General features: G+C 41.9%; 1 protein-coding gene across 9 annotated transcripts in view; it reads right to left on the reverse strand.

Annotated features, from left to right (window-relative positions):
- Positions 1–25,048, reverse strand: part of PIP5K1B (phosphatidylinositol-4-phosphate 5-kinase type 1 beta) — a 102,466-nt gene extending 77,418 nt beyond the window's left edge. The window contains exons 1-3 of one of the 9 annotated variants that reach the window (XM_069000867.1): positions 24,813–25,048; positions 20,883–21,017; positions 20,292–20,391 (exon numbers count right to left, since the gene is read on the reverse strand). The gene's annotated coding sequence lies outside the window, so the exon portion shown is untranslated. Of the gene's footprint in view, positions 1–20,291; positions 20,397–20,882; positions 24,781–24,800 lie in introns of those variants that run through there. The other 8 variants (XM_069000865.1, XM_069000868.1, XM_069000864.1 and 5 more) reach the window with 8 other exon arrangements.
- Positions 25,049–25,456: the final 408 nt, after the last annotated feature.

The raw sequence follows: 25,456 nt of genomic DNA on the forward strand, positions 1-25,456 counted from the left end.
TTTGGCAGGACATCGCCGCCCGAGTAGAGAAGCTGACCGTGAAGGTTCGACACGTGGATGCGCACGTACCCAAGAGTCGGGCTAATGAAGAACATCGCAACAACGAGCAGGTGGACCGAGCTGCCAAGGTGAAAGTATCACAGGTGGATCTGGACTGGCAGCACAAGGGAGAATTATTCCTAGCTCGTTGGGCCCATGATGCCTCTGGTCATCAGGGGAGAGATGCAACATACCAATGGGCCCGTGACCGAGGGGTGGACCTTACCATGGACAGCATCTCACAGGTCATCCACAGTTGTGAGACCTGTGCTGCAATCAAACAGGCCAAGCGGGTGAAGCCTCTGTGGTACGGTGGACGATGGTCAAAGTACAGGTATGGGGAAGCCTGGCAAGTTGATTACATCACCCTTCCCCAAACTCGCCAAGGCAAGCGCTACGTGTTGACCATGGTTGAAGCAACCACTGGATGGCTGGAGACCTACCCTGTGCCTCATGCTACAGCCCGGAACACCATCTTGGGCCTGGAAAAGCAAGTCCTGTGGAGACATGGCACCCCGGACAGGATCGAGTCAGACAACGGGACTCATTTTAAGAACAGCCTCATCAACACCTGGGCCAGAGAACACGGTATCGAATGGATATATCACATTCCTTATCATGCACCAGCTGCCGGAAAAGTTGAACGCTGCAATGGACTACTTAAAACCACCCTAAAGGCACTTGGTGGGGGAACCTTCAAAAATTGGGAAGCGAACTTAGCAAAGGCTACCTGGATGGTCAATACCCGAGGGTCCATCAATCGAGCTGGTCCTGCCGAGTCTGAACCCTTGCACACAGTGGATGGAGATAGAGTCCCTGTGGTACACCTGAGAGGTATTTTAGGAAAGACTGTTTGGATTAATCCCACCTCAGGCAAAGGCAAACCCATCCGTGGGATTGTCTTTGCTCAAGGACCTGGTTGCACTTGGTGGGTAATGCAAAAAGATGGGGAAACCCGTTGTGTACCACAGGGAGACCTAATCTTAGGTGAGAACGGTGTGTAGGGTTTCATTGTATATATATATATATATATGTATGTGTGTTTAGAGTTTAAGAAGGTATTGATTTGGGATGATGTAGATGGTAATAGAATAAGGGGTGGATAATGTCCTGGGTTGAGGTGTATTCTATTACCATCCTCATGAGCTGTTGAAATTAGGTGGGGCAGTGTTTTCCTTGCCTTCTCCCCCCAGACTATCTTTCTGTTAATGGCCCATCATTGTCCTGCTGCATGACTCAGAGATAACTCCCTCCGGACTATCTTCTGTTAACGAGCCTAATCAACACCTGGCCTCATGACTCATTACCTCATTGTGAGATGCTCCACCCAGAGGGAGGAACCAAGCATCCCATCATGGATATAACTGGGACTCTGAGCATCAAAGGGACGGGCTCCACTGGATTTCCAGAGGACAGGAGCTACACAGCCACCGCTGGACTTTCTGAGGAAGAGCAGACCCCTTCTACTACAGGATCACCACTTCAGAGGATTGCAGCCACCATTCCACCAGACTGCTACCACTACCCTGCCTAATAGGGATTCAGGTTGTATCTTGGCTCTGTCGGTGTTTTCTTTTACTTTCTTTTCCTTTTCTTTAATTTCCATTAAATTGTTATTCTGACTTGGTGCCTCTCACTGGTTTATTTTCAAACTAGTACAGGCACTCATCTGAATTACGAGCATAGTTGCACTGTACAAATATACAAATCCAAACCACAACAACACACGTATCTACCCTACTGACATCAAGCAACATGAGGTGGGTCTTGGTAAGAAACATGTACAGTTGTTTTAAGGTATGGACACCTAGTCACAGAATTTTTAAATGGCAATACAAATGTTTTCAAATAAACCTTTATAAGTAGTTATTTCCAGCCAAATGATACAAGCAAATTGTTTTCCAACAGTCTTTCACTTGCCAAACCGAATTGAAAAACCTGTCCCCAAACAGTTCTGGCAGCAAGAACGTAAAATGAAGTCATTACTAGATGTTTTTGCCAGTTCTGAAACACTCTGTTATTCTTCAGATGTTGTTTATACTCTGTCATTCCTCACATACTCCACATATAGCTGCACCACTATGAACATTTTTGTATTAAAAAATGCAAGTTAATAAACAGTGTAGAAGCTCCACCACAGTCTTCCTTCCCAGGAACTTGTTAGCAAATGGCTAGCTGGATTTCTTTAAATAACCTAGCTGGAGATATTATGGGGAAGTTCAGAATCTTAAGCTATCACTGGAAGTAAAGAACACATCTGCACATTAGCCTTTTCAATTAAAAAGTGTCCACGTACACAAGAACAGAACTTAAAACAAAAATAAGACAGTTTACCACCAGCAACAAGAGTAAGGAGTGGGTGATCGCTTTGTAGAAGAGCCATACACAGCCTGACAACAGAACGTGTGAACTCTTCCAAGGGAAAGGAGTGTGAGCTTTCCCACAAATTAAAAGGTCTCTGAATTCTTGAGAGGTTTGAACAAGAATCTCCTTCCTTCACACAAAAGCCCTTTGAAACAATATCTCCACCTCTCAATGCATTGTTATAACTGGGTTGGAAGCATCATTATAAGTAGGTTAGAAAAGGCATCCAGTATTATCTGCAAGTCAGTTAACAGCCCACATCATAGTTTTCAAAAGGTAAAAATACAGCTTTCAGCATTTAGAAAGGAAAAACCCACACCACTAATCACAGTTTTTGCTCAATGCATACTGTTTTATGAATCATTAACTAGAGAAAGAACAAGATTCTGACAAGATGAAACATGGCTATGAATATTATAAAGATTCCATAGACTGAAGTGAAAGAACCCCAACAATTCAGTCAATGTGTTCTCCCAGGAACAGTGTGTTCTTACAATGTAAGGTGTACAATGCAATAGCCTATTTTGTGATATTCCTTACCTGGCATTAATCAGCTGGAATATCTGATTAAATAAAATAAATACCTTTTTCAGCCTACGATTTTACTGGCTACTGGGTGGGGGTTTTTTAGTCTGAGATGACAAAGATCACTGGATGCTCAACAGCACATACTTTTAAAGGTATTTACAGAAAATTGCGTTTCAAAGTTGCTGTTAACAGTGTGTAGTCCTTGAACCTCTCTGTTTTCTATCGTTCTATAGGCAGCCTGATGATTAGCTATGTAAGAGAAAAGCAATATTCATTAAAATTTCATTCTAGCCAGCTATGCTTTTACTTTACAGAAATAAACTGGTCTTCAGCTTTGCTTGCAATATGGCACATTACAAAAGCTGTAGCCCAGCACTAGTAATTAAGGACTGCCAAATAAAGGGCACAAGAATACAGCGAGACAAGAGCTAGCCAGACAACCCTGCCTGTTTACCCTTCATCATCATTCTAGCAGCAAGGATGGCCACAGACAGATGGTCCCTTCATTGCAGGAGCAGGTGCAGCAGGTTGTCACAAAAAATGGTGATGGTGGCGTGAATAATTTTCTTGCAGAGCACTGTATTACTCAAATGCTTGCAGAAGGCAACCATTAGCTTAAGAAGAAATTTAGTTTTAGATCAGCTAAAACCTTTACTGAGGTTTACCAGCTCTGGCTGGTGTGTTTGTGTGTCTGTGTGCGAGTTAGTGCGTGTGAATTAGTGTGTGTACACGGAAAAGTGACAGAGAGGAAGGCTAGACACTAAGATGCCTCACAGTGCCAGACTGAAGGTCTAATTGCACTAAAAAAGCTGCTGTTAACAAGCAATGACTAATACTGGTCAGGCATAAAAGCTGAAAAAAACTGGACATTATCCATACAAAGCAAATGGTTTTCAGTAAAAAGCACTGGTTTGGAGATACAGGTCTGAGCTTGCAGTTTTGCACGAGAGGATGAGGGAGTTGCTAGGTGATGGCAAAGTGAGGCGTGACAGAAAGAAGACACACAGACTTAACACAGCAGTGGGTGGCAAATCTATCTCCCCTCACAGGGGTTAGGCAGTAATCAAGCAGTGTTTTTCTGGCAGATGTTTCACTTGAGAGTTTCTCCAAATCATAGCAAAAATGATGTGGTTTTCGAATTAATCTAAGTAGAAAAATTAATTTTATAACTAATCTTGATTCTTTGTTCTACCAAAAAACATTGGTAGAAGTTTACAGTAGCTGCCTGTTTTGGTACACCTGCCTCTGAACAACCTCTTGCATCAAGAGATGCAGCAGGTCACAAACTTGGGCTTGGAGGGATCTCCTTGCATACCATGGAGTTAAAGGCAGCACAGGTACTCTGCATAACAAACACAGCTCCCAAGAACTGACATGTATCAGAGTGGGTGGACAGAAGAGGACTCTCTAGGGGCATTTAGTACCTGCACGGCATGCATCCCTGTGAGGGTGTGTACCTTTCTTTGCTCAGAAATCAGCCAAGGTTCCTGAAACTGTCTCTGTCTCTCACTTTGTAAATTTCCTTGGTACTGTTTATGTCCTCACAGCAAGAAGAAAACTAAATCTAGCTAAAAAGCATACTTTCTTTGACTTTGAAGACTTTTATGCATAAAATGGACAGGAAGGGTGCAAGAGAACACAGTGAGCAATTTGGGATGAGAAACAAAGTAAAAATAAAAACAGGCAAGAAGGGAAGGGAGAGACTCAACAAGAGATTGTGCACAATTGAACTGGGAAGAAAGGAGAAATGGGAAAATGGGAAGCAGTAGTGGATGAAGAGCAAGGGAACCAAAGTAGGAGAAAAATAAATATTAACAGGAAACACATAGGAAATTATTCCTGCTTTGGTTTGCTAAAAACAGGCCTTTGGTGCCGTTAAACTTGAGTGGTCAAAAGGATACTCGGGGGAAGATAAAAAATACATTTAAAAAGTCAATAAAGAGCTGATAGCTATATTGTAAGGAAGAAAGCAAAGAAGTCAAACTTTTTTTACTTTCTTTAATTAAGAAAAAAAAAAAAAACCAAGGAAAAAAACCCCAAGCATATTTTAATGCATCTCTGTGAGGAATACATCAAATACAGCAATAGTTGCAGATGGATCAATCTAAACTATTAACTATATGCATAGCTCTGGCTAAAACAGAAGCAACAATACATCCTGAAAAACTCAGGAAGATATTAAACACTGCTTCTACTACAGTACATGCTGTCAAAATTGGGAAACATCCTCCTGCATGGTTATTCCAAATATATTGATCTTTAGTAGACATGTTGGTAAAGCATATTTTAAAATCCTGTCAGGCAACTAAGATTGAATTACTGTTCACATTTGTGATGACCCTCCAAATGGTGTTTTTCCATGCAAAACAGACACATCTGGAAGTCTAGGTGCACACTGATCTATAGCAAAAAGTTACATTTACATATTCTCTGTTTGGATAATTTGCTGGTTACAAAAGGACCCTCTGAACTAAGGGAAGCAGTCAAAGGAGCAAGAAGTTAACTTCCACTTTGCAAAAGTTCTGTTACACTGTTCTTGCAAATTGGACAAAGGCATAAATTTCAATTTCTTTCTTACCTCTGTTATCAGGGTCCAAAATCAGCCTCATGGGGATGAGAAGCCCACTCACAATAAAGAAGGTTTGAATAAGTGTGGTCATCTCTGCAATACCTTTTTTTATTTTTATAACAGAGAGCCTTTACCACGGGCACCTAGTCTTCATGCACCCTTTCTTTTCCTCTGTCATCATACCATGCAAAAGAGATCACAGATTAAAGGGACCAGAAAATGCAAAGGTTTTATGCATACAATTTTTCTCCCAAGTCACATACAAGCTTAACTATAGGCCCTGAGATATAAACAGAGGCTATCACTACTGTGATTTACATCTCATGGCCACAATTCCAGCAAGGAGCATTCATGTGCTAATTTTAGTATAGCAGTGTATAGCACCATAGAATGGCTTGGGTTGGAAGCGATCTTAAAGATCATGTTGTTCCAACTCCACCGGCATGGAACTAGGCCAAGTTACTCAGAGACCCATCCAACTTGACCTTGAACACTTCCAGGGATGTGACATTCACAAATTCTCTGGGCAACCGCTTCCAGTGTCCCATCACCCTCACAGTAAAGAATCTCCTCCTAATATCTAATCTACCTTCTCCCAGTTTAAAGCCATTACCCTTTGCCCTTGTCACTATATGGCCTTGTCAAAGACCCCTCGCCAGCTTTCTTGTAGGCCTCCTTTAGGTACTGGAAGATGCAATAAGGTCTCCCTGGAGCCTTCTCTTCTCAAGGCTGAACAATGCCAACTCTCTCAGCCTGTCTTCACAGGAGAGGTGCTCCAGCCCCCTGATCATCTTTCTAGATATCTTGCACTGGATGTGTTCATAGCAGTCTGGATAGGGAAATTGAAGACCTCCTACTTTTGCACTGACAAAAGTTGTATTTGTATACAAACAAAATACTTCATATGAAAGTATTTCCATCACTGAAACAGCTTTGTATTCTCTCACTCTTATATTCATCCTACAGTAGCAGAACTAATCTGTGTATGCTTTATTAAAGCAGAGAAGGAGTCCACCTCTTGTAGTTTTTCACAGACCTCAGCCACGTGCTGTCTGTTGCAAGGCCCAAACATGAAGCACCACACTCAACATGCAGTGCCTGAGGCCTCTGTTCCTTATCCCACAGAAAAGGAGACACCATACAGGGGCCAGATTTTTTCTCTCAGTGCCTCATCCTGGACATGACAACATAATTCCTAGCTATGAATATGTCATTCATCAGGTTTGTTCCTTTGTGAACTCAGAGTAATCAGTAAAAAATTATTTTTTAACATTCTTTCCTTTTCAACATCTGGACTACCTTTGTGATTTCAAATGATCTGCAGTTCTGCTTGACATTTTCTTGCTTAATCTCTAAATTTCCCCGTTAACTACACTAATGCTCTCAGGGTGACTTGAAACACATTTGTTTTTCCCATTTTGCAGCTTGTTGTTATATAATTCTTACCAGGAATATACATATTTAATAATAAGGGAAAAAATACAGCATGATTCCCCCCCCACGCCAACACCCTGTGTCAAAATAAATTTATTAATATTTTTGAACATGAAGACATTCCATAAATACATTCCAAGTAGGCTTTTTGCAGAACACACCATTTTATCAGTGTTAAACTTGAGATATAAGCCCAAGAGCTGCCTTTGCAGCTCATTAAATCAATGCTATTTTGACAGCATGCTGCAGTATGTGTGCTCCTATATGAGAAAGCTTCACCACCACTTTCTCGCACTCTAACTTTGTCGCTGCACACTTCTCCCAATATAGCTTCCTGCTATCACTTGGCACCATGCACCACTATTTCCACTGGCCTGTAATAATTTCAAAAATGCAATGATAATGCCAAAACTGACTAAGCTAATGACAAAAGATCCACATCCACTCCCCTGAGGTGTGTTTCTGGACGACATTTATAAAATAACTAGAAACAACTTTCAGTATCACAAGAAATGGCTCAAAAATAAGAAAAGCAAGCTGTTTCTGAAGAAATGTGGGTTTTTTTTACTTTCTGCATTATTATGACCTTAGTAAAACTGCTTTGATGCTTGGTTGCTTGCAGAACCTGCTCCTGGGGGCTTTTTAATATTAAAAAAAAAAAAAAAAAAAAAAAGGTGGAAGTACTTGTGTCACAAATTGGACAAAACCCCCTCCTCTACTGCAGTAGCTTTGGAAGTAACCTCATGGAACAGGAACAGCAAAACTAATCCTAAGGAAACAACAGCATACCACTTTGTTAGTAAATGCACATGTACGTTTTGTTGCATTAGTTATTAAGAACACAGTAAAGTAGTACAAATCCAGTGTCTGCTAGTCTGACAAAATTCAGTCCCCATTATTATTTGTAAAAGATGCTTTTATTATATATTTACATATACTTAAGTGAAGGTAGTATTTATTCTCATATATATGATGCCTCTCTTATCCCCATTTTAGAGCATAAATAGTGAAAGCCCAAAGTGTTTCACATCTCACACAGGAGCCAGGCTACACAGATCTCTGTAAATGTCATCCCAAACAAGTATATTATCCAAATCTCAAGAGAATAAGGAAAACACAAAGATAAACACAAGAAGTAGGAGAGGTAGGTTCCCCACTCCAGAAAATTACCTTGCTAGATAAAATACAGGCAAGTGAGTTATTGGTGCATCTTGATGCAGTGCAGAAAAGCAAGGGAAAAAAAATGTGTGATTGTGCAACAGACTAGCAAATGAGTGGTTTTTCATCCATCATCCTCAACCTGATACTCTCTCCTCTCTAAAATTTTCTGCTGCTAAAACTTTTTATTGTCAAACGACATGCATAAGTTACCAGTGGCTCACAAACCTACAACAGGCACTTTGTCTCTGATGAATGGTATTTAAGGAAACTCCCTGAGAAAGAAAACCAGAGCTATCTCACATGAAAGTTTTTAAAAACTATTTTGTCTTGAAATAGTAGTTTTTGGAGCTGCATTTAGCACAGACTTAAAACAAAGTCCTGGAGTTAAGAAATAATGTATTTGAAAAAAGAGAAGGCCCCAGAGGCTGTATCTGCAATATGCTGTAGCTCCAGACAGGACTACCTGTACCACATTTTATGAGAGTCCAGCAATAAGAACAGAGGAGATATATTTTTAAAACTTACAAAAGCAGCTTCGTTTCTTACAATCCTGTATGAAAACAGTGTATTTTGGAGTTTTAACTGCACTTATTACAATTGCTTCTTGAAACACCATGATGGACAAGAATCTTTATTTTTCCTGATTTTGGTTGTCAGGATTAGCCATCAGTGTTTGCAAAGATCTGGAGTACAGCTTTGCCCTCCTTTCCTGATAACTAAGAAAAATCTGCTTATTGGTTTCATGCCTGCACAGCAAAGCTCTGTTAATGCTTCAACAGTGCAACTGGAAAAAGCATTTTTCAATTTCAGTGTCTGAGTTGCACAGAAAGTACATTAGGAATTCTAACTTGCTAACAAGAAGCTTTCTTGAGTTACAACTTCAAGGAGGAACTATGCACCTTACCAAACATCTAGATTTCCTTCTAGCAGTGGGACAAGTAGCAAGAGACAAAATCATTCATGTAGTTGAAGCACAGACACTTACAGGCCAAGCAATACATAAAGTTTATACATTCAATACTATAGAATCTACTACTTTTCATTGCATGTTTTTAAGACATTTTCGATTAGCAAAAATTGCTGCTGATTACTGGGATTCTCAGGCCATATTGCTACACAAAAGAAAAAAATTTCTTGCCAATAGGATGTACAGGAGCTGCTGCAGTGCCAACCACATTTCATGTGCCACATCTAAATCAATGCAATTCTGGCTGAGCAGGAATGAGAATTTCTCTTCCCAGTGAAACTCGGATATGTAGGGATACAGCTTGCCACTGTACACAGATTTTTAAAGACAACCATGTGATGATTTTTCATGTTAACTCAGCAGAACACAGCACAGTTGAGATTATTTTATCTCATGTATACAAATTCCCAGGATATCTAAGAATAATATTCCTTGTAAGTTGGCTTTTGCTACTGTTGCCACTCACTTTTGCTCTCCGCTATCAGTGCGACAAAGTTAAAACTGTAGCAAATGGTATACTTCTTCTCCCTCTACATTTAATACCCACTGCGTACATCTAAAATGATGGTTCACTGTCTGAGCATTAAGTTCACTAAAATATTTTCTTTCCCTGTAGAGGGCCTTATTCTCTTGAAGATAATGTATATGAACAGATGGAAGTATCATGAATGACCTTGTAACTCCCCAACTACTGACTTTGCTAATTATTCCCTTAATACCAGGTCTGATTCTCACTTACGTGAATACAGTGCTGCATGTCAAGAGAACACATGTGGCAGAATAGAATATATTCCAATATTTCATAGGTACAAATAAAGCCACCTAAAAGAATATATGGCATGAAATACATGGTCAAGGCCCAGTAGATAGCATAGACATTTTACAAGTGAAATCTGACTCTGTGTGCTGCTGGAGTCTCTTAGGAAGCCTACAGCACAAGCAGGTTGAAAGCCTGCATTTGCTTACCCTGCACAGAGAGAGCAAACAGGCTCTGCTGTCCTGCAACACAGTGACAAACCACAGGAAACGCACAGCATGGACATGGGCCTCATCATAGGGTGTTACTCCTTCCTGTACTCACCACACTGTGTTTCTCTTCCTCTGTTAGCCCTTAAACAGAGGGAGGGAAGTAGCATGTGCATGCTCCTACAACTTGCTTGTTTAGTCCTTGAGAGTCTCTCACATAAAAGGCTGGACTTTTGGAACCCTCACTTCTGCCAGAAGGAACTGCACCAGTGTGTCTTACGGGGTTAGCTCTGATTTTTATCTCATATCCCAGGTTTTAAGGGACAGCTTGCTGCAGAGGATTAACAATCTAAGTGCAAGCTTTTAATAAAAAGCAAAAACTTGTATAGCCCAGACCTTATATACTGCACTTCATGAAATGTTTTTACCTCAGCTGCAGCTTGCTGAACTACTCATTTCCACACAACTTCAATTCTTCAATAAAATGCAAAGTTGCATTTTGTACTCTATAAAAATTGTATTTGAAAGTTTACATTTAATTTTAATGGTGAAGACACTGTGTCCAGCAAATCTCATAAAAGCTTTAAGAAAACCACTGAAGATTTTATTCTTCACCCTTCCAAGTCTGGGGATGCTCCTGCAAATCCCAACCTCCAGTATATTAAAGACATACTATCATTCTTGTTTTGTAGATTCATACTATACAGTATTTCTCAGAGTTTGCAAAGCCCATTCTAAATATCACTAACAGCTGATAGGTGGAAGCAAAAAATTGACAGAATCTGTGTTTATACTGAATATTTCTGATGTCCCACAGAATGACTCTGAACATCCATCTCCCTGTATCAATAGCTGCTGCCCATTTCAATTAGCCAAAACACCTAAGTCAAACTCTGTTTGCTTCCAACCTCTTCAGCTGCACTTTTTCTGCTGTTAAATGCAGTAGTCCCCACTGTGTGAAATGCACTCTGCATAAAAAGATAAACAATACTAAGAACACTGCAAGCAAACACCCAAGTATTTCATGTGGTTGCTACTGGAACAAAATTTAAACCCAAGCAGTTACTAAACTCCAGTCAGGCATTTGTCACTGGGATCCCTAGAGATTATTGCAAATGCAAAAATTAAGTCTCTTTTTTTAACTAAGCCTAATTATTTACTCTGTCAAACTACTTCACAAAACCACGTATTTCTAGCATACTTCATGTCATTTGTGATGCTTTAGAACAATATTACACTGTTGCAAACGCTGAGAAAAATGTTTACATTTCAACAAACATGTCAAACCCCTGAAAGAAACTTTGTCCCTGTAATTACACCTCAAGTTTGAAGTTAAACTCTTTCTGCTTTGAAGGTCTATGTAAAAATCAAGACATTGTTCAGTAGCAGCCAACAAAAATACCCTGAAGTATTTTTTTTTCAACTCCACCTTTACGAGCCACACTTCTCATCATGGACTTTACCACCATTTATTCGCAGGTAAACTACATTCTTCTATTAATGTAGGGCTGTGACAAAAAAAAAAAGAAAACCAACCAAACAAAAAATACCCACCAAAAAAAACCCAGAAGCCCCCAAATGAACAAACAAAACAAAGTAAAAAACAAACAAAAATCCCCCAAACAGAACAAAAAAAACCCCCAGCCAAAAAAATAACCACCACCACCACCCTCCCCCCCTCCCCAAAAAATCCAACAACTCAGAGCCAAGCAAAGTACTTATAAATTACTTCCTATCACAATCTGATATTATACATCTAGCTTCATCTGAAATTGTCACTGGCATTTTAACCTCATGTTAACATTTTAACCTCATACTAAACAGATGATGTACTTGTGTGCTTTCATACTTGCCATAGGTAATGGTGCTGTCTGACACTGCACATTAAGTCAGAAATATACTGAACATCAAGGCTGAGGGAATTTCAGATCACATTTGTTAGCTACATAAATTCAACTCAAAGTTCTGTAATACATCTATGAACAACATATGAATAGACCAGGTAATTTCAGATGAAAATAAACTGAATATGATTATTTTAGATTTAAGCACTTCCTTGAATCCCTAACAGCCACAGGAAAGTCCCCGAGTTTTGAAAAGAGCTATGAGCAGCTTGATACTGCTGTGTCCCTGTGACTTCCAAGGTCTTTCTGACCACAAAGTCAGCCTGGCACAGGGATGCTGCCACGAACAAGTAAAATTCAGCTCTAGTAAGAGCTGCAACAATGCCATACATGGAAAAAGTTTAAAAGATGTCTTATCTTAATTACTATGGCTTATATTTCTGAAATAAATCACTCCATTGTTTTTGGCAGCCTGTCTCAGGGTGACAGAAAAAAACCCAACACAAATCCAAACATTAGCATCTTTTAAAAGGCAAATGTACAACCTAAATTGGATTATGACAATATATGCTATTATTTTAAAAAAATTAAGTCAAGCAAATTAGCTACCAATACCAATTAGTTCTGATGGAGGTTTTTGTCCTACAATTCACACTGGATGTTTGCTTCCTAGTAATTTTTTTTGTTCAAAGAGAACTTCTAATTACTCAAATACAATCTGATGTGAGAAGAATGAAACATGCAAATCTACACTCCTTTTTATAGTATCACATCACAACCAAAGAGATCAGACAGTCCTTCAATCGTAGGTGACTTTCAATACTCTTTTTTAAGTTTAACATACACCCAAACCAGACAGAGACTACGAATGTGCATCAGTTCCTTATGGTACCACATTACATGTCCCCCAGATACTCAATTCCTCACCATCAGTCACCTGCATCAACACTGCATTTTTGCCTGCCTTCTGCCTGGGGCACATCTGCCCAGACCACCGAGCACAAAGCTGATTTAGAGCACTGGCAAGACTGCCATTGGGAAAATTGCTAGTGAAGGCCAGATGGGTCCTTGCCCACATAACAGAAATGCAGGCAAGTATGGAAAAGCTAACCAGGTAGAAGACCCATTTCAGCCTTTGCACCAGGGCACACAGCTATGCCCAGCAGGGTTTCCCTTGTTTGTCCAAGAAATACCTAGATTCAGATCTTACCACTTCAGCTCCTACAAGTCTCAGAGGGACAGTGTGGATGAGAATAAGCCTGAAGAGACAACTAAAAGGGAACACAAATAGTGGCACCACACAAAAGGGTTTTCATCAGGTTTCAAATTTCTGTTGTCATAGATTGTCACTTCATACCAAGCTTGGAACTGTGATCCAAGTGGTGATGCCTAAAATCACAAGCGGTTACCTTTAATGAAGGTCCTTCATGGTGCTAATATGGCAAAATGCACATGCAATACGGGACCCTGACAATTTTGTAAGTTTAACAAATTAGCATACTTAACAGAACCAATCCAATTTGAGGAACACTTAATTAAGTAATCCCTCCTTTTTGCCCCCCTTCCCCCCCCACTCCCCCACAAGGTCTATTATGTCTATGATACTGGGAGGCAGTAAGATGTTCTTGGTTCACTATAGAGGCAAGACTAAATAAGATTCCAGGAAGGTTAGCTGATTGTTCTAAAATCTAAGTGAAGGGGTAGGACATTACTACAGTCAGTTAAGGAGCTATATAACTATATAATAATAGTCTACAGAGCTACGAATATATGGAAAATGTATAAAAAACAAAAATCTTCTTGGCATCAGTGGTAAGATGCAAAGGGCAATTTTGAATTACAGATAGTCTGTGCAACGTATATGCACAAAATGCAACGAGTCAAGATGACAGTAACTGCACTTAGTGCATATGTACATGGCTGCTTACTAGTTAATAACTGACCCCCCCACATATGGTCAAACAACTGTTAAAAAGTTATCACCTTTACATCACAGGTAAATAAATTCAAGCACCAAAAAATATTAAGTAGGATATACCTATGATGCACAGCTGATTTGGGGCTGCACCAAAATCATGGTTTGATCACAAATGTGCTTAAACTACAGAAATCTTTCTTGAGCAAGTTCAAAGTCCCACAGAACACAATTACTCTAGGAATCCTTATACAACATTTTCCCTGGAGAAACTATGGTAAAGAGGGTACTGCTCTCAGATGATCGTTTGATATGTCAATCCTCCACCATGTAGAGTTCCTGTCACTTCTGTGACATACAGCACACAAAACAGAAGCTGGGTAGGTACAAACACTTATCAAAAGTATGATGAGACTTATAAAAATAAACTCAGAAGTCAGTAACATGCAAGACATGTTCTGTTTGGGCTTTAGCACAGTGGACTTCAGACCCCAAAGAAATACAGCTAAGTCTAGATGCTGGACCCCCCAAAGACCAAGCATATCATGGCTCTTGCTTCTGTTTTAAAGAACATTTTTAATTATTCATATAGTAAGAAAATACTGTTAATGCACATTGCTGGAACACAGAGATAGCAATCTCCTTTCTTGGTGTTGCACTATACTATCAGCGTTCCCAGAGCGAGCAGAGTGTCTTTTAAAATTAGGACTGAGACAACCACATGGCACAGATTCCCCTTTAGAAACAAGCCTATAAAGAAAAGTCAGAATACTAATCAGCAAAGCAATAATTTAGTGACTTACTGGGTTGCTACTGAAAAGAGGAAGTGAATTGATCAATTCAGCTGCTAGCAGAACGCAATAATCTCAAGCTGGGAAACAGTAACTCTGAAGAGTGCTTTCAAATATGTTTCTTCTTTTATCCTGAAGCTTTGTATGCTCACTTTTGTTAATAACAGCACAACAGGAAGGCCTGTGCTCATATAATTATAACAATAATAACAACCTGGTCTGCTGAGGTAAGAAGGAAAAAATGAAGGAAACACTGCCCTCATTGCAGGCTGTATGGGGCTGTAGATGACCCAAAGTATTCATTTGCTGCTCAAAACCTCCAGTTTTGCTGTTGTGCCATAGACAGGTAGTCAAATAACACAGACAGTCCTAGATGTCTGTCTGTTTGCAGTAATACTTCAGATTCCAGCATAAGTGTATGAAAAACACAACAAAAGTCACACCTAGATAGACACCAGCACACAACAAAACCTGGTATGCTCTGTAGCAGGATAGAAACTTAGAGAAAGAGAAGAAGCAACCTTGTAAACACTAAACAAAGGCCTGGGACAACCTTCCAAAACACACAGTCCTGCTAGACATTCATATGTTTCTCGGCTATTTTGCATGAGAACACCACAGTACACTGAATCTGCTCTTTCATATGCAGACAATTAAAATATTTCTCCATGGGCAGGTCAAAAATTAGTTGCTCATGTTCTACATAGTTACAGACAGAGAGCTTGGGACTGAGCAGAGATGACAGTTTACAATACTCCAAGACTTAATTAAAGCTTTGCAGGCTAACAAGTAGGACACTCCTCCTACTGTTGGAATTTCTTTTTTTTATTTTTTCAAAAACTTAAGCATAAGACTTTGAATAAAAAATACATTTCAGATGAGAAGCAGTACAGGAACAATCTTAACCTAAATATTCATGAACTACTCATTCCTTAGACCTGGCTCTGAAAATATATTTATATATTTAAAAAACCCACTTCAACAGTGAACATTGTCGAAGGTATTCCTATATAAATAAAAAGCAATTTGCCGTTCACATTGTCAATTAATCTTCTTCTGTCAACCTTCTTCTCATTGGACGGATTGTTTATTGAAGAGGTCATTCTCATTATCAACACTAACAGCTTCACTGTTTTGTCTATTTGTATCAGAATTTTAGATCTCTTAAAATTACACAGGTATTTGTGCTTCAATTTTAGGTACTTTTAGTATCACATACTTAGATTCCATTATTTGCACACCATGTAATAATATTCCATGGGTGATTTTCTGCCTAGAAAACAGACACCTCTTTAACAATGCCATCTCTGCTTTCCACATACACTAAGAATCACCACACTGACAGGCCTGCAGATTAATGTAGTCTCAGAAGCACCACATCTCTGTAGGCAATCAGCACCACAAATTTCAGCAGAAGTCTAACAACACACAGAAGAAGTGACCAGAAAGACCATGACCCTTACTCATCCACATTCCCAGTAGTTTCAAACTATTTCTAGTAGAAGGACCAGCAAAGCCTCTAAGCAAAGGAAGTTTCCAATTTAGATTTCTATTGCCCCTGAGAAATACAAAATAATATTCTTTCCATTGCAGTACTTAAGCTACTACAGCAATCTATGAATAGCTGGCAAAAAAGTTTATAGTGTAAACAAAAACTGATAACATTAAACATACAAGTATCATTATTTAACAAGATGACTTGTTACATCATCATGTTTGTACTAAAAACAAAACCAGAAACTGTGGACTCCAATGAGAAGGTTTACTGTTTTCTAGCCAGAAAGCTCTTCACAATACTTCCTTTGTTTTCATGTTGAACAAAGTGACTAAACTTGGTGGACATCTCTCTTCCCTCCCAGGAGCTTCCATTACCACTCAGAATGTGAAAGTTTCTATTCCTCAAAGTTAAGTAGGGTGTAAAGGGCTAAAGTACCAGTCCCTCAAAGGCTTCTCTGTGTGCCTGTCACATGCACTGTCACATACCTTATACAGTTATCAATACTGACTTCCACATCACCCAAAAGCAAGCAAAGACACAAGTTCTGGCAGAAGCTGGGAGCTCAATTTTGTCATAAGGGTGTGCTCCTTCATGCAAGGTAAGCCACACGAGCCTTTTTCTTTGCAGGCTACCTGTTTATCCACAGAAGCACCACTGAATCACTCTGTAGCCTGATGACCAGGAGCTGGGTTGGCTCAGTAAGAGGCAATCTCCACACCAGACCACCTCTGCTCAGTGAAGAATCTCATATAAAACATATCACAAAAAAATACAGAGGAGATCCCAATCAGTACCTGCAGGTGTGGGTCTGCTGATTAGGTATGGCACAATGAAGAAAGTAAAGGTATAGTGATCTTTACCTTGACTCATACACCAAAACACTACACTGCATGGAAACCTCTTTATCCTCAGATAAATCTCTTCTAATATGGTCAGCAAACATACTGGAGAAAAAAAAGCTGAATAGGACTATATATTTTCTTAGCAATGTTTTGTTAGAATTATGCATACAAAAATATTTATATATTCAGACAAATCAGTACGCAAGTCCTCTCAAATCTGTAAGGCCCTAGAGCAAGGGAAACAGACACTAAAGACAAAGGACCGTGACACAGCTGACTCATCCCTATACAGAATTCTGAACGTCAAATTTGACACTGAAGTAACTAAGTAACACAGTGATCCAAAAAACTCAGACAGAACTACTGAAAATAAAGTTCAGTGTTCTTATCTGAGATAGTTTTGATTCTGTAGTGCACTCTGCCAGACTAAACATGGCCATGGCCTCAATGGCCACTGCATTACTCTTATCAAAAAGCCCTGACTCTTCATGAACTGAAAAAAAAATCAGCTTAAGATTTGGGGAAGAAACAACAGTTTGTAATCCAAGAGCAAATCCAAGAGGAATCACTTACTGGCTCACATGGTCCAGTGGCTAATGGCAGGAGACTTCACAAGATTTTACATAACTAAATGGTAATGCCATTCCAGCTCTGGGAAACTTTTCTGCACATGCCAGTCAGCAAGAGCTGCAGACACAGACCAGAGGCCAGCACAGGCTACCAGCTCCATTACAGACCTGGGACTACCATCAGGTTGCCACTGGTATCTCCCTGTTCCCCAGCTGCTGCTGTTGAAATAGCTATGCTGAGACCTGGAGAGTGACAGGTACCCCTGCTATGATTAATCACAGAATGGTTTGGATTGAAAGTGCTCTTAAAGATCATCTAGTTCCAACCCTACTAGCAGACCAGGCTGCTCAATGCCCCATCCAACCTGGCCTTGAATACTTTCAGGGACAGACCGTCCACTATTTCTCTGCACAACCTGTTCCAGTGTCTCATCGCCTCCACAGTAAAGAATTTATCTGTAATATCTAATCTAAACCTACCCTCTTTCAGTTTAAAGCCATTCCCCATTGTCTTATCACTAAAGGACTTCATAAAGACTCCCTCACCAGCTTTCTTGCAGGTCCCCTTTAGGTATTGGAGGCCTGCTCTAAGGTCTTCCCAGAACCTTCTCTTTTTCAGGCTGAACATCCCCAACTTGTTCAACTTGTCTTTATAGGAAAGTTGTTCCAGCCCCCACATCATCCTCACAGCCTTCCTCTGGACTCACCCCAACAGGTCCATATCCTTCCTGTGCTGGTGACCTCAGAGCTGGATGCAGTGTTCCAGGTGGGGTCTCACCAGAGCAGAGGGGCAGAATCCCCTCTCTCGCCCTGCTGCCCGCACTGCTTTGGATGCAGCTCAGGATGTGGTTGGGTCTCTGGGCTGCAAGTGCACATGGCCAGGTCATGTTCAGCTTCTCATCCACCAGCAACCTCAAGCCTTTCTCCTCAGGGCTGCTCTTGATCCATTCTCCTCCCAGCCTGTATTTGTGCTTGAAATCACCACAATCCCCATGCAGGACCTTGCGCTTGGACTTGTTGACCTACATGAGATTTACATGAGGTTCTCAAGCCTGTCACAGACACACTCCCTCTGGATGGCTTCCTTTCCCTCCAGCATGTTGGCCACACCACACAGCTTGGTGCTGTCAGCATTCTTGCTGGGGGTGCACTCCATGCCATGGTCCCTGTCACCAACAAAGCTGTTAAACAGCACCGGTCCCAATACCAGCCCCTGAGGACACCACTCGTCACTGCTCTCCACTTGGACATTGAGATATTGACCACGGCTCTTTGAGTGTGACCATCCAGCCAACTCCTTATCCAACAAGTGGTGCATGTGTCAAATCCATGTCCCTTCAGTTTAGAGATAAAGAACAGTGGCAAATGTTTTGTGTAAGTCCAGGCAGGTGCTGTCAGTTGCTCTTAACCACCAATTCCTTAACCGTGTTATAGAAGGCCATTAAATTTTTCAGGCACAGTTTGCCCTTAGTGAAGCCATGTTGGCTGGCACCAAACACATTCTTATTTTCAATGTGACCGAGCATAGTTTCCAGGAGGATCTATGCCCTGATTTTGCTGGGCACAGAGGTGAGACTGGCTGACCTGTAGCTCCCTGTAGTTAAGCTAGCATGGATGTATCCTCTGGCATGTAGCTGATTCACACTGCTACTCAGGCCAAGAACTTCTTGTGAAAACAAACTCACCAGGAGAAAAAAAGCAAATTACTTTCCCAGATAGTGAAGAATGGGAATCTCTGTGTACAGCCCAAGGAGAACCCAGTCCATTCACTCCCTTGGCAGGCACTGATCTGACCATGGGCTTTGGTACAGAGTAGTAAAACTAGCTAATACTGCTAGAAATTGCAACAAGAAACAAAAAAGCCCAGATGGGCACAGAAAGTGAGATTCAGGCCAGGGACAAGGCATCAGCTCTTAAAACCAAACAACAAGTTTCTCTCTCGACTAGACCAAATGAACATCGACACCAATCTCATCTACACAATCATCTTCTCAAGAGAAGAGAAGCTAACAGGTCTCAGTCTATGAATTCCACTTCTCTTATGCCTGTCCACTGCTGTTTACACCCTCCCCTCCACAGCACAACCCCACAAGTGCAGGTTGAACCTGCAAATTGCCCCAGTTAAAGAGCCAGTTGAAAGACAGCTGCCCTTCACACTAATTTCTTTTCTTCTTGCAAAGCTGTTTTTAATTCAGATCAGTTCAGTGATCCGATATTATCACAAAGCCTTACCAACAGTTGTGCAACCACAGCCAAAAAAGTGGCAAACTGCCATAACAGTTGTAGCATTTTTATTCAGCTTTGTTTGGTGCCGAAGGCAACATCTCATTCAACTGCACTGCTCACCAAGCTGTATTCTTAAATGGCAGCAGTTTCCTTCAGTTCAAATGGCACAGTTACATTTCTGGGGTTGTTAACAAGAGTTAATAACTGTCAACTGCTGCAAATGACACCAATATTTCTACTACTGAATAGTATTGATTTTAAGTATTTGTGCAATCAAAGGATCTTTGTATTTGTGTTCATTATGCTTATATAATATATATTATATTTATGCTTATATATTATATATGTAATATATGTAATATAATTGTGATCATAAACTAAAAATTCCAAAGGACATCAAGACAGACTTTCCAGTTTATATTTTCCCTTGCCAAAATACTGCCAACTCCTAAGTTTGCACAGAGATAAAAGGAGCCAAGTGGAACCTGACTGCAGAAGCCTGATACTTTTTTCATAGGATGAATTTTATAATTCATAGCGAACTAGTCTCCTTCAGGAGAGGATAAAAATCATCTTACCAACACTGGGTCTTGACCTGCAGTCACACACTTCTTATACAGCACTGAATGAATCCTTCAGCCTCTGTGCCTCAGCTCCAGGGTAGGTAACGTGTCTCCCCTGGTCTCAAAGAGACATTTTAAAAGGTACATCACTATATACAGATTTTCAAATACTGCAGTAACAAGGATCATATAAAAACCAAAGGGGGCTAGCCAGGTGGCATGCAGTCTCAAAACACATGAATCTCGAGCTAAAAGAGCTAGCAACAAAAATGAGCACAGTTAATAAAATGGTCATCATCATCTGCTTTACTAGATAGAAGCATCCTGTGACTATGCAAATGCACAGCACCACAAAAAATTTTGCAAGTAACTTAGTTTTTGATTATGATGCAGATCATAGCTGTGACACACTGAAGAAACCACTGCGAGCTTACTGATACTTTATGTTTCTAAAAATCTCATCATTCAAAATACAAAACACAAGCACATCTAGACAATATAAAAGGCCTGTGCAACACCTGCAACTTCCCTCTACTTCACTGATGACAAACAAAAGAGACCAGTTTTACTACAAGGAGGAAATAAAAATAAAATGGTAAATTGTACCTTGCAACAGGTTGATACGGTTTTCTAGTCACAACTGGAGAAGGAGGAGGGAACATAAAAAAACGGACTTTCCAGCTCACTGAAGGAGGACTTCAAGTTTCTTGCTCACGCATGAGTAAAAAGGCTCTTTTGAGACTGTACAAATGTGAAGAATAAGACAAGATGACCACATAACCACAGCAGGAATCTGCAATGACAAATCAGACACTTGATCTATTTAGGGAAAATAAAATTCAGCGTATCAGTGGTGTGAGCCCATAACAAGTAGTGACAGTACAAAACAGATTCAAATACAAATTACTCTTAGAGAGGGAATGATCCAAACTGTACCTAACACCAAATGGCAGGATGTCCAGCAGAGAAGACATGAAGACCATGTTCCCAATCCCTGCTTACTACTGCAGGCAAAGACTTAATTTTAAAAAGCATTCCACTGCAGTTAACTTTTGTAAAGCTTGCTATTAAGCAATATGGGGGTTTAATCAATAAAATATATACCCAACTGCTCATTGACATGCTCCTAAATGCACATTTTATTTTGTCTGATGACTGACGTTTGCTTTTTAGCTTCTACAATATATAAATTTCAAATATGGCATCACATAATTACCAGTGGTAGAATCACAGAATCATTTAGGTTGGAAAAGACACTTCAAGTGACCGAGTCCAGCTGTTAACCTGACTGTGCCAGGTCCACCACTGAGCCATGTCTACATCTTCTGAACGCATCCAGGCATGATGACTAAACTATTCTCCTGGGCACTCTTCTCCAGTGTCTGACCACCCTTCCAGTGAAGAAATTTTTCCTAGTACCTTATCTAAACCTCCCTTAGCACAGCTTAAGGCCTTGCCCTCTTGCTTGTTATCTGGGAGAATTGAATGACTCCTGCTTGGCTACATCCTCCTTTGCACTCCCCTGATCCTCCTTTTTTCCAGGCTGAACACCCCCAGCTCCCTCAGCTGCTCCTCACAGGAATTGTGCTCCAGATCTTCCACCAGCTCTGCTGACCCTCTCTGGACATGCTCCAGCACCTCAATGTCTGTCCTGCAATGAGGGGCCCAGAACTGAGCACAGCACTCGAGGTGTGGCCTCACCAGTGCCAAGGACAGGGGGACAATCCCTTATCTGGTCCTGCTAGCCACACTGTTGCTGATACAGGCCAGGATGCCACTGACCTTGCCCGCATGGGCACATGCTGGCTCATGTTCAGCTGTTGTTGACTAGCACCCCCAGGTCCATTTCTGTTGGGCCCCTTTCCAGCCACTCTGCCCCAGCCTGTAGCTAATTGTAACCCAGGTGCAGGACCTAGTACTTGGCATGTTGAACCTCACACCACTGGCCTTGCCCATCGATCCAGCCTGTCCAAATACCTCTGCAGAGCCTTTCTACCCTCAAGCAGATCAACACTCCTGCCCAACTCGGTGTTGTCCGCAAACTTACTGAGGGTATACTCAATCCTCTCATCCAGATCATCAATAAAAATCTTAAAAAGAACTGGCATCATTACTGGGCCCTGGGAAACATCTCCTGTGACCAGCCACTGGTTGGGTGTAACTCCATTTACCACCACTCTCTGAGCCTGGCCATCAAGCTAGTTGTTTTAACCAACAGAGAGAGAGAGCAATGCCATGGGCTGCCAGCTTCTCCAGGAGAATGCTGTGGGAGACAGTATCAAAGGCTTCAGTAAAGACCAGGTAGCCTACACCCACAGCCTTTCCCTCATCCACTGAGCAGGTCACCTTCTCATAGGAGGTGATCAAGTAACCAAAGCAATGGCACTGCAACACCAACAAGTGTACATTCTTCAATCACTTCATAAGACAAATCTTAAGGCAAGCTCCCAGCAATCGCTAGCACAGCACTGCACTGTGCAGGGTGCTGAAAAGTGCATGGAAGCTGTGCCAGCTCTTATCTATCCTTAAAACCAAACATGAGCTGGGGGGAAAGCAGGAGTCAGTGCCTTACAACCAGATGCCCAAGGAAAGGTTGTTGCCAGTTTCTAAAGCAGCCAAGAATACCAACACACCTAATGCACCTTGGTTACACAGAACATAAACACACAGACTAGGCACAGTAGGTTCAGGACTGGAAGAATCACTAAGCATATTTTTAACAGTACATGGAGCACATTACATGACCACAGAGAAAGTAGCTTTTCTAGTTTCTAGCCCATTCTGCTGGTGTCAAAAGTGAAAAAGAAACTCTTTAGTTCCCTACAGGCTAGATAAGGAGAGAACACCATTCCACAAACACACCCTATTATAGTAAAACATGTGAGCAAATGCTTAGGCACGTGTTTCAATTCTCCCAATATCAAGAACATCCAAATACATAACTAAAGACAGCCTCTAACTAGCACCCAGTGAACTTGGAGAAGGAAACTTCCTGCTGCTTTTAATGGTTTAAGGATCAATTCCTAGACTTAGAATATGATTTTCACCTCCCTGTTTTATCTAACTGTGGGAAGGGAAGAATGCATGAAAGAGATGTAATACAGTAAAATAAAAATAATTAAGAGGAACATTTTTACAATCCTGTTTCATTTTCTCCCAATAAATGAATTATTAGACACTGATCTTTAAGAGCAAAAGACATTTGAATAATTATGTTCAATTTTGGTTTTTCTGAATCAGTTTTGAAATGGCTATAAGGAAAAAAACCCAATAGATTATGGATAGGAAAAAATATTTGGGTGGAGAAAGAGATGTGACAAATTAAATATTATTTATGTTCTGAAAGAGTCGGAGTAACAACTACATTAGGCATTCATCAGAACAAGGCTTCTCTACTTTGAAGATGGAAGAATTTTGAGACACAATTTAATGAACTTCATTACAAACATCTCCACCATAATAAACCATGAGAGAAACATCCTATAAATTTACATTGCAACATAAAAAAGCCCAGTGGGTGCTACACTATACATTCACAAATTTCAAAACCACCAATGTTCCTTATGTTACGCTCATTTTAAGAAGAATTTCTGTGGGTTTAACTTTGATCTAAGCCCTCCCCACCTTACATTCTCCAAATGTTAGTGTCAAAGCATCTGCATAAATACACAACTATCTAACGAAACGGAAGGAACAAACCCTCTGTTTCTCCACTTTAAGCAATATCCTTTCAGAAGCAACACGAAACAAGTGTATTTACATTTCCTTAAGGAGAGATAACAACATCAACACCAAGTTTTCCTAAAGCAACAGCATGTACCTTAGCTTAGCTTTTAAGAGGCAGCATTAAAGAGAAAAGGCAGGGGCAGAGGATAATCCAGAAACCTCTTATCACCTAAGTAGGTATTGGAAAGATTGCTACTTCACCGAAGTCTCTTTATGGTACTAACAGGTAAGTTTACTATTTAAAGACTTTCCTGCCGTCTGACTCTATTCGGCAAAATCAGCGTCTTGGGCAGAAATGTCTCAGTGCAGCTGCTCTCCCTGCAGCGCCCAGCCGGACCTCCACAGGGATGGGCTGCGCGCACCTGGAAAAGCCCGTTCAGCCGCAGCAGAGTTCAATCCCGGAATAGCCAGCGCCTCAGGCATGCAGGAATCTACCTCCCACCATTCCCCCACATATTGTTGGATGCTCTTTTTCCTTAAAATGCTGCGGTCCCACATCTAAGAGACTTAAAAGTCCGTGAAAGTTGACAGAAAAATCTCCCCCCTCTCGAAACGAAGATATACAGACAGAAAGACAGACAGACAGAGACACACACGCACATAGCACAGGAACGAGACACGTTTTCCGCCGGTCCTTCAGGCCTCGGGTGCCGGCGGAGCTCCCGGCGGGGACAGGCACCCGCCGCGGCTCAGCACTTGACCCAGCCCAGCTCGGGGACCCCGCCGGCCTCCGCCCTGCGCCGCCCGCCTTCCCCACAGCCCTTCTCCCGCGGTCGAAGTGAAGAGCCCTAAACCCACAATCAGACAAACCGGAGAGCCCTCGCCGCAGTCCCCGGGCACGCCGCGCCCGCCCGCGCCGCGGCAAGGGACACACGGCGGGGCACGGCAGGCTCCGCGCTGCCCGCGGCCGGACCGCGACCGGGACCGGGACCGGGACCGGGACCGCTCCTGCGGGGCGTCCTCCCGCCGCCGGCGCCCCGCCGAGCACCCCGAGAGCGGAGCGGGGAACCGAGCAGCCGCCCCCGGCGCTCCCGGCCGGCACTGCCGCACTCCCTCACCTCCCCGGCAAATGACGGCGGGAGGCGGTGCGCGGGCCGGCTCCTCCCGCCAGCGGCTCCTCCCTCCCTCCCGTCCCGGGGGCGAGGCGGCGGGACTGCTCGGTGGGCGTCGGGCGAGCCTTCTCGGCTGTCCCCGCGGCCCCTCCCGCCCCTCCGCCGCTTCCCTTCGCCCTGCGGATGAGGGCGCTCTGGGAGCTTGTTTGCGGCACCGGCCGGCTGAGCGGCTCGCCTTGGTGGTCCCGAGCCTGCAGGAGACGCGACTGCGAGAGGCCGTGGAGGGCTGCGTGCCGCTCTGGTGTGCGACACCGTGGTGGTGCACGGAAAAGTGACGGCGCCTGTTGACCCGTTTGTGACAGAGGGGCTCTGGCTCCGCTGCTCACGCCGAGAAATTTCTTC

This window comes from Aphelocoma coerulescens, assembly GCF_041296385.1.
Source record: "Aphelocoma coerulescens isolate FSJ_1873_10779 chromosome Z unlocalized genomic scaffold, UR_Acoe_1.0 ChrZ, whole genome shotgun sequence".
Classification (NCBI taxonomy): Eukaryota; Metazoa; Chordata; class Aves; order Passeriformes; family Corvidae; genus Aphelocoma; species Aphelocoma coerulescens.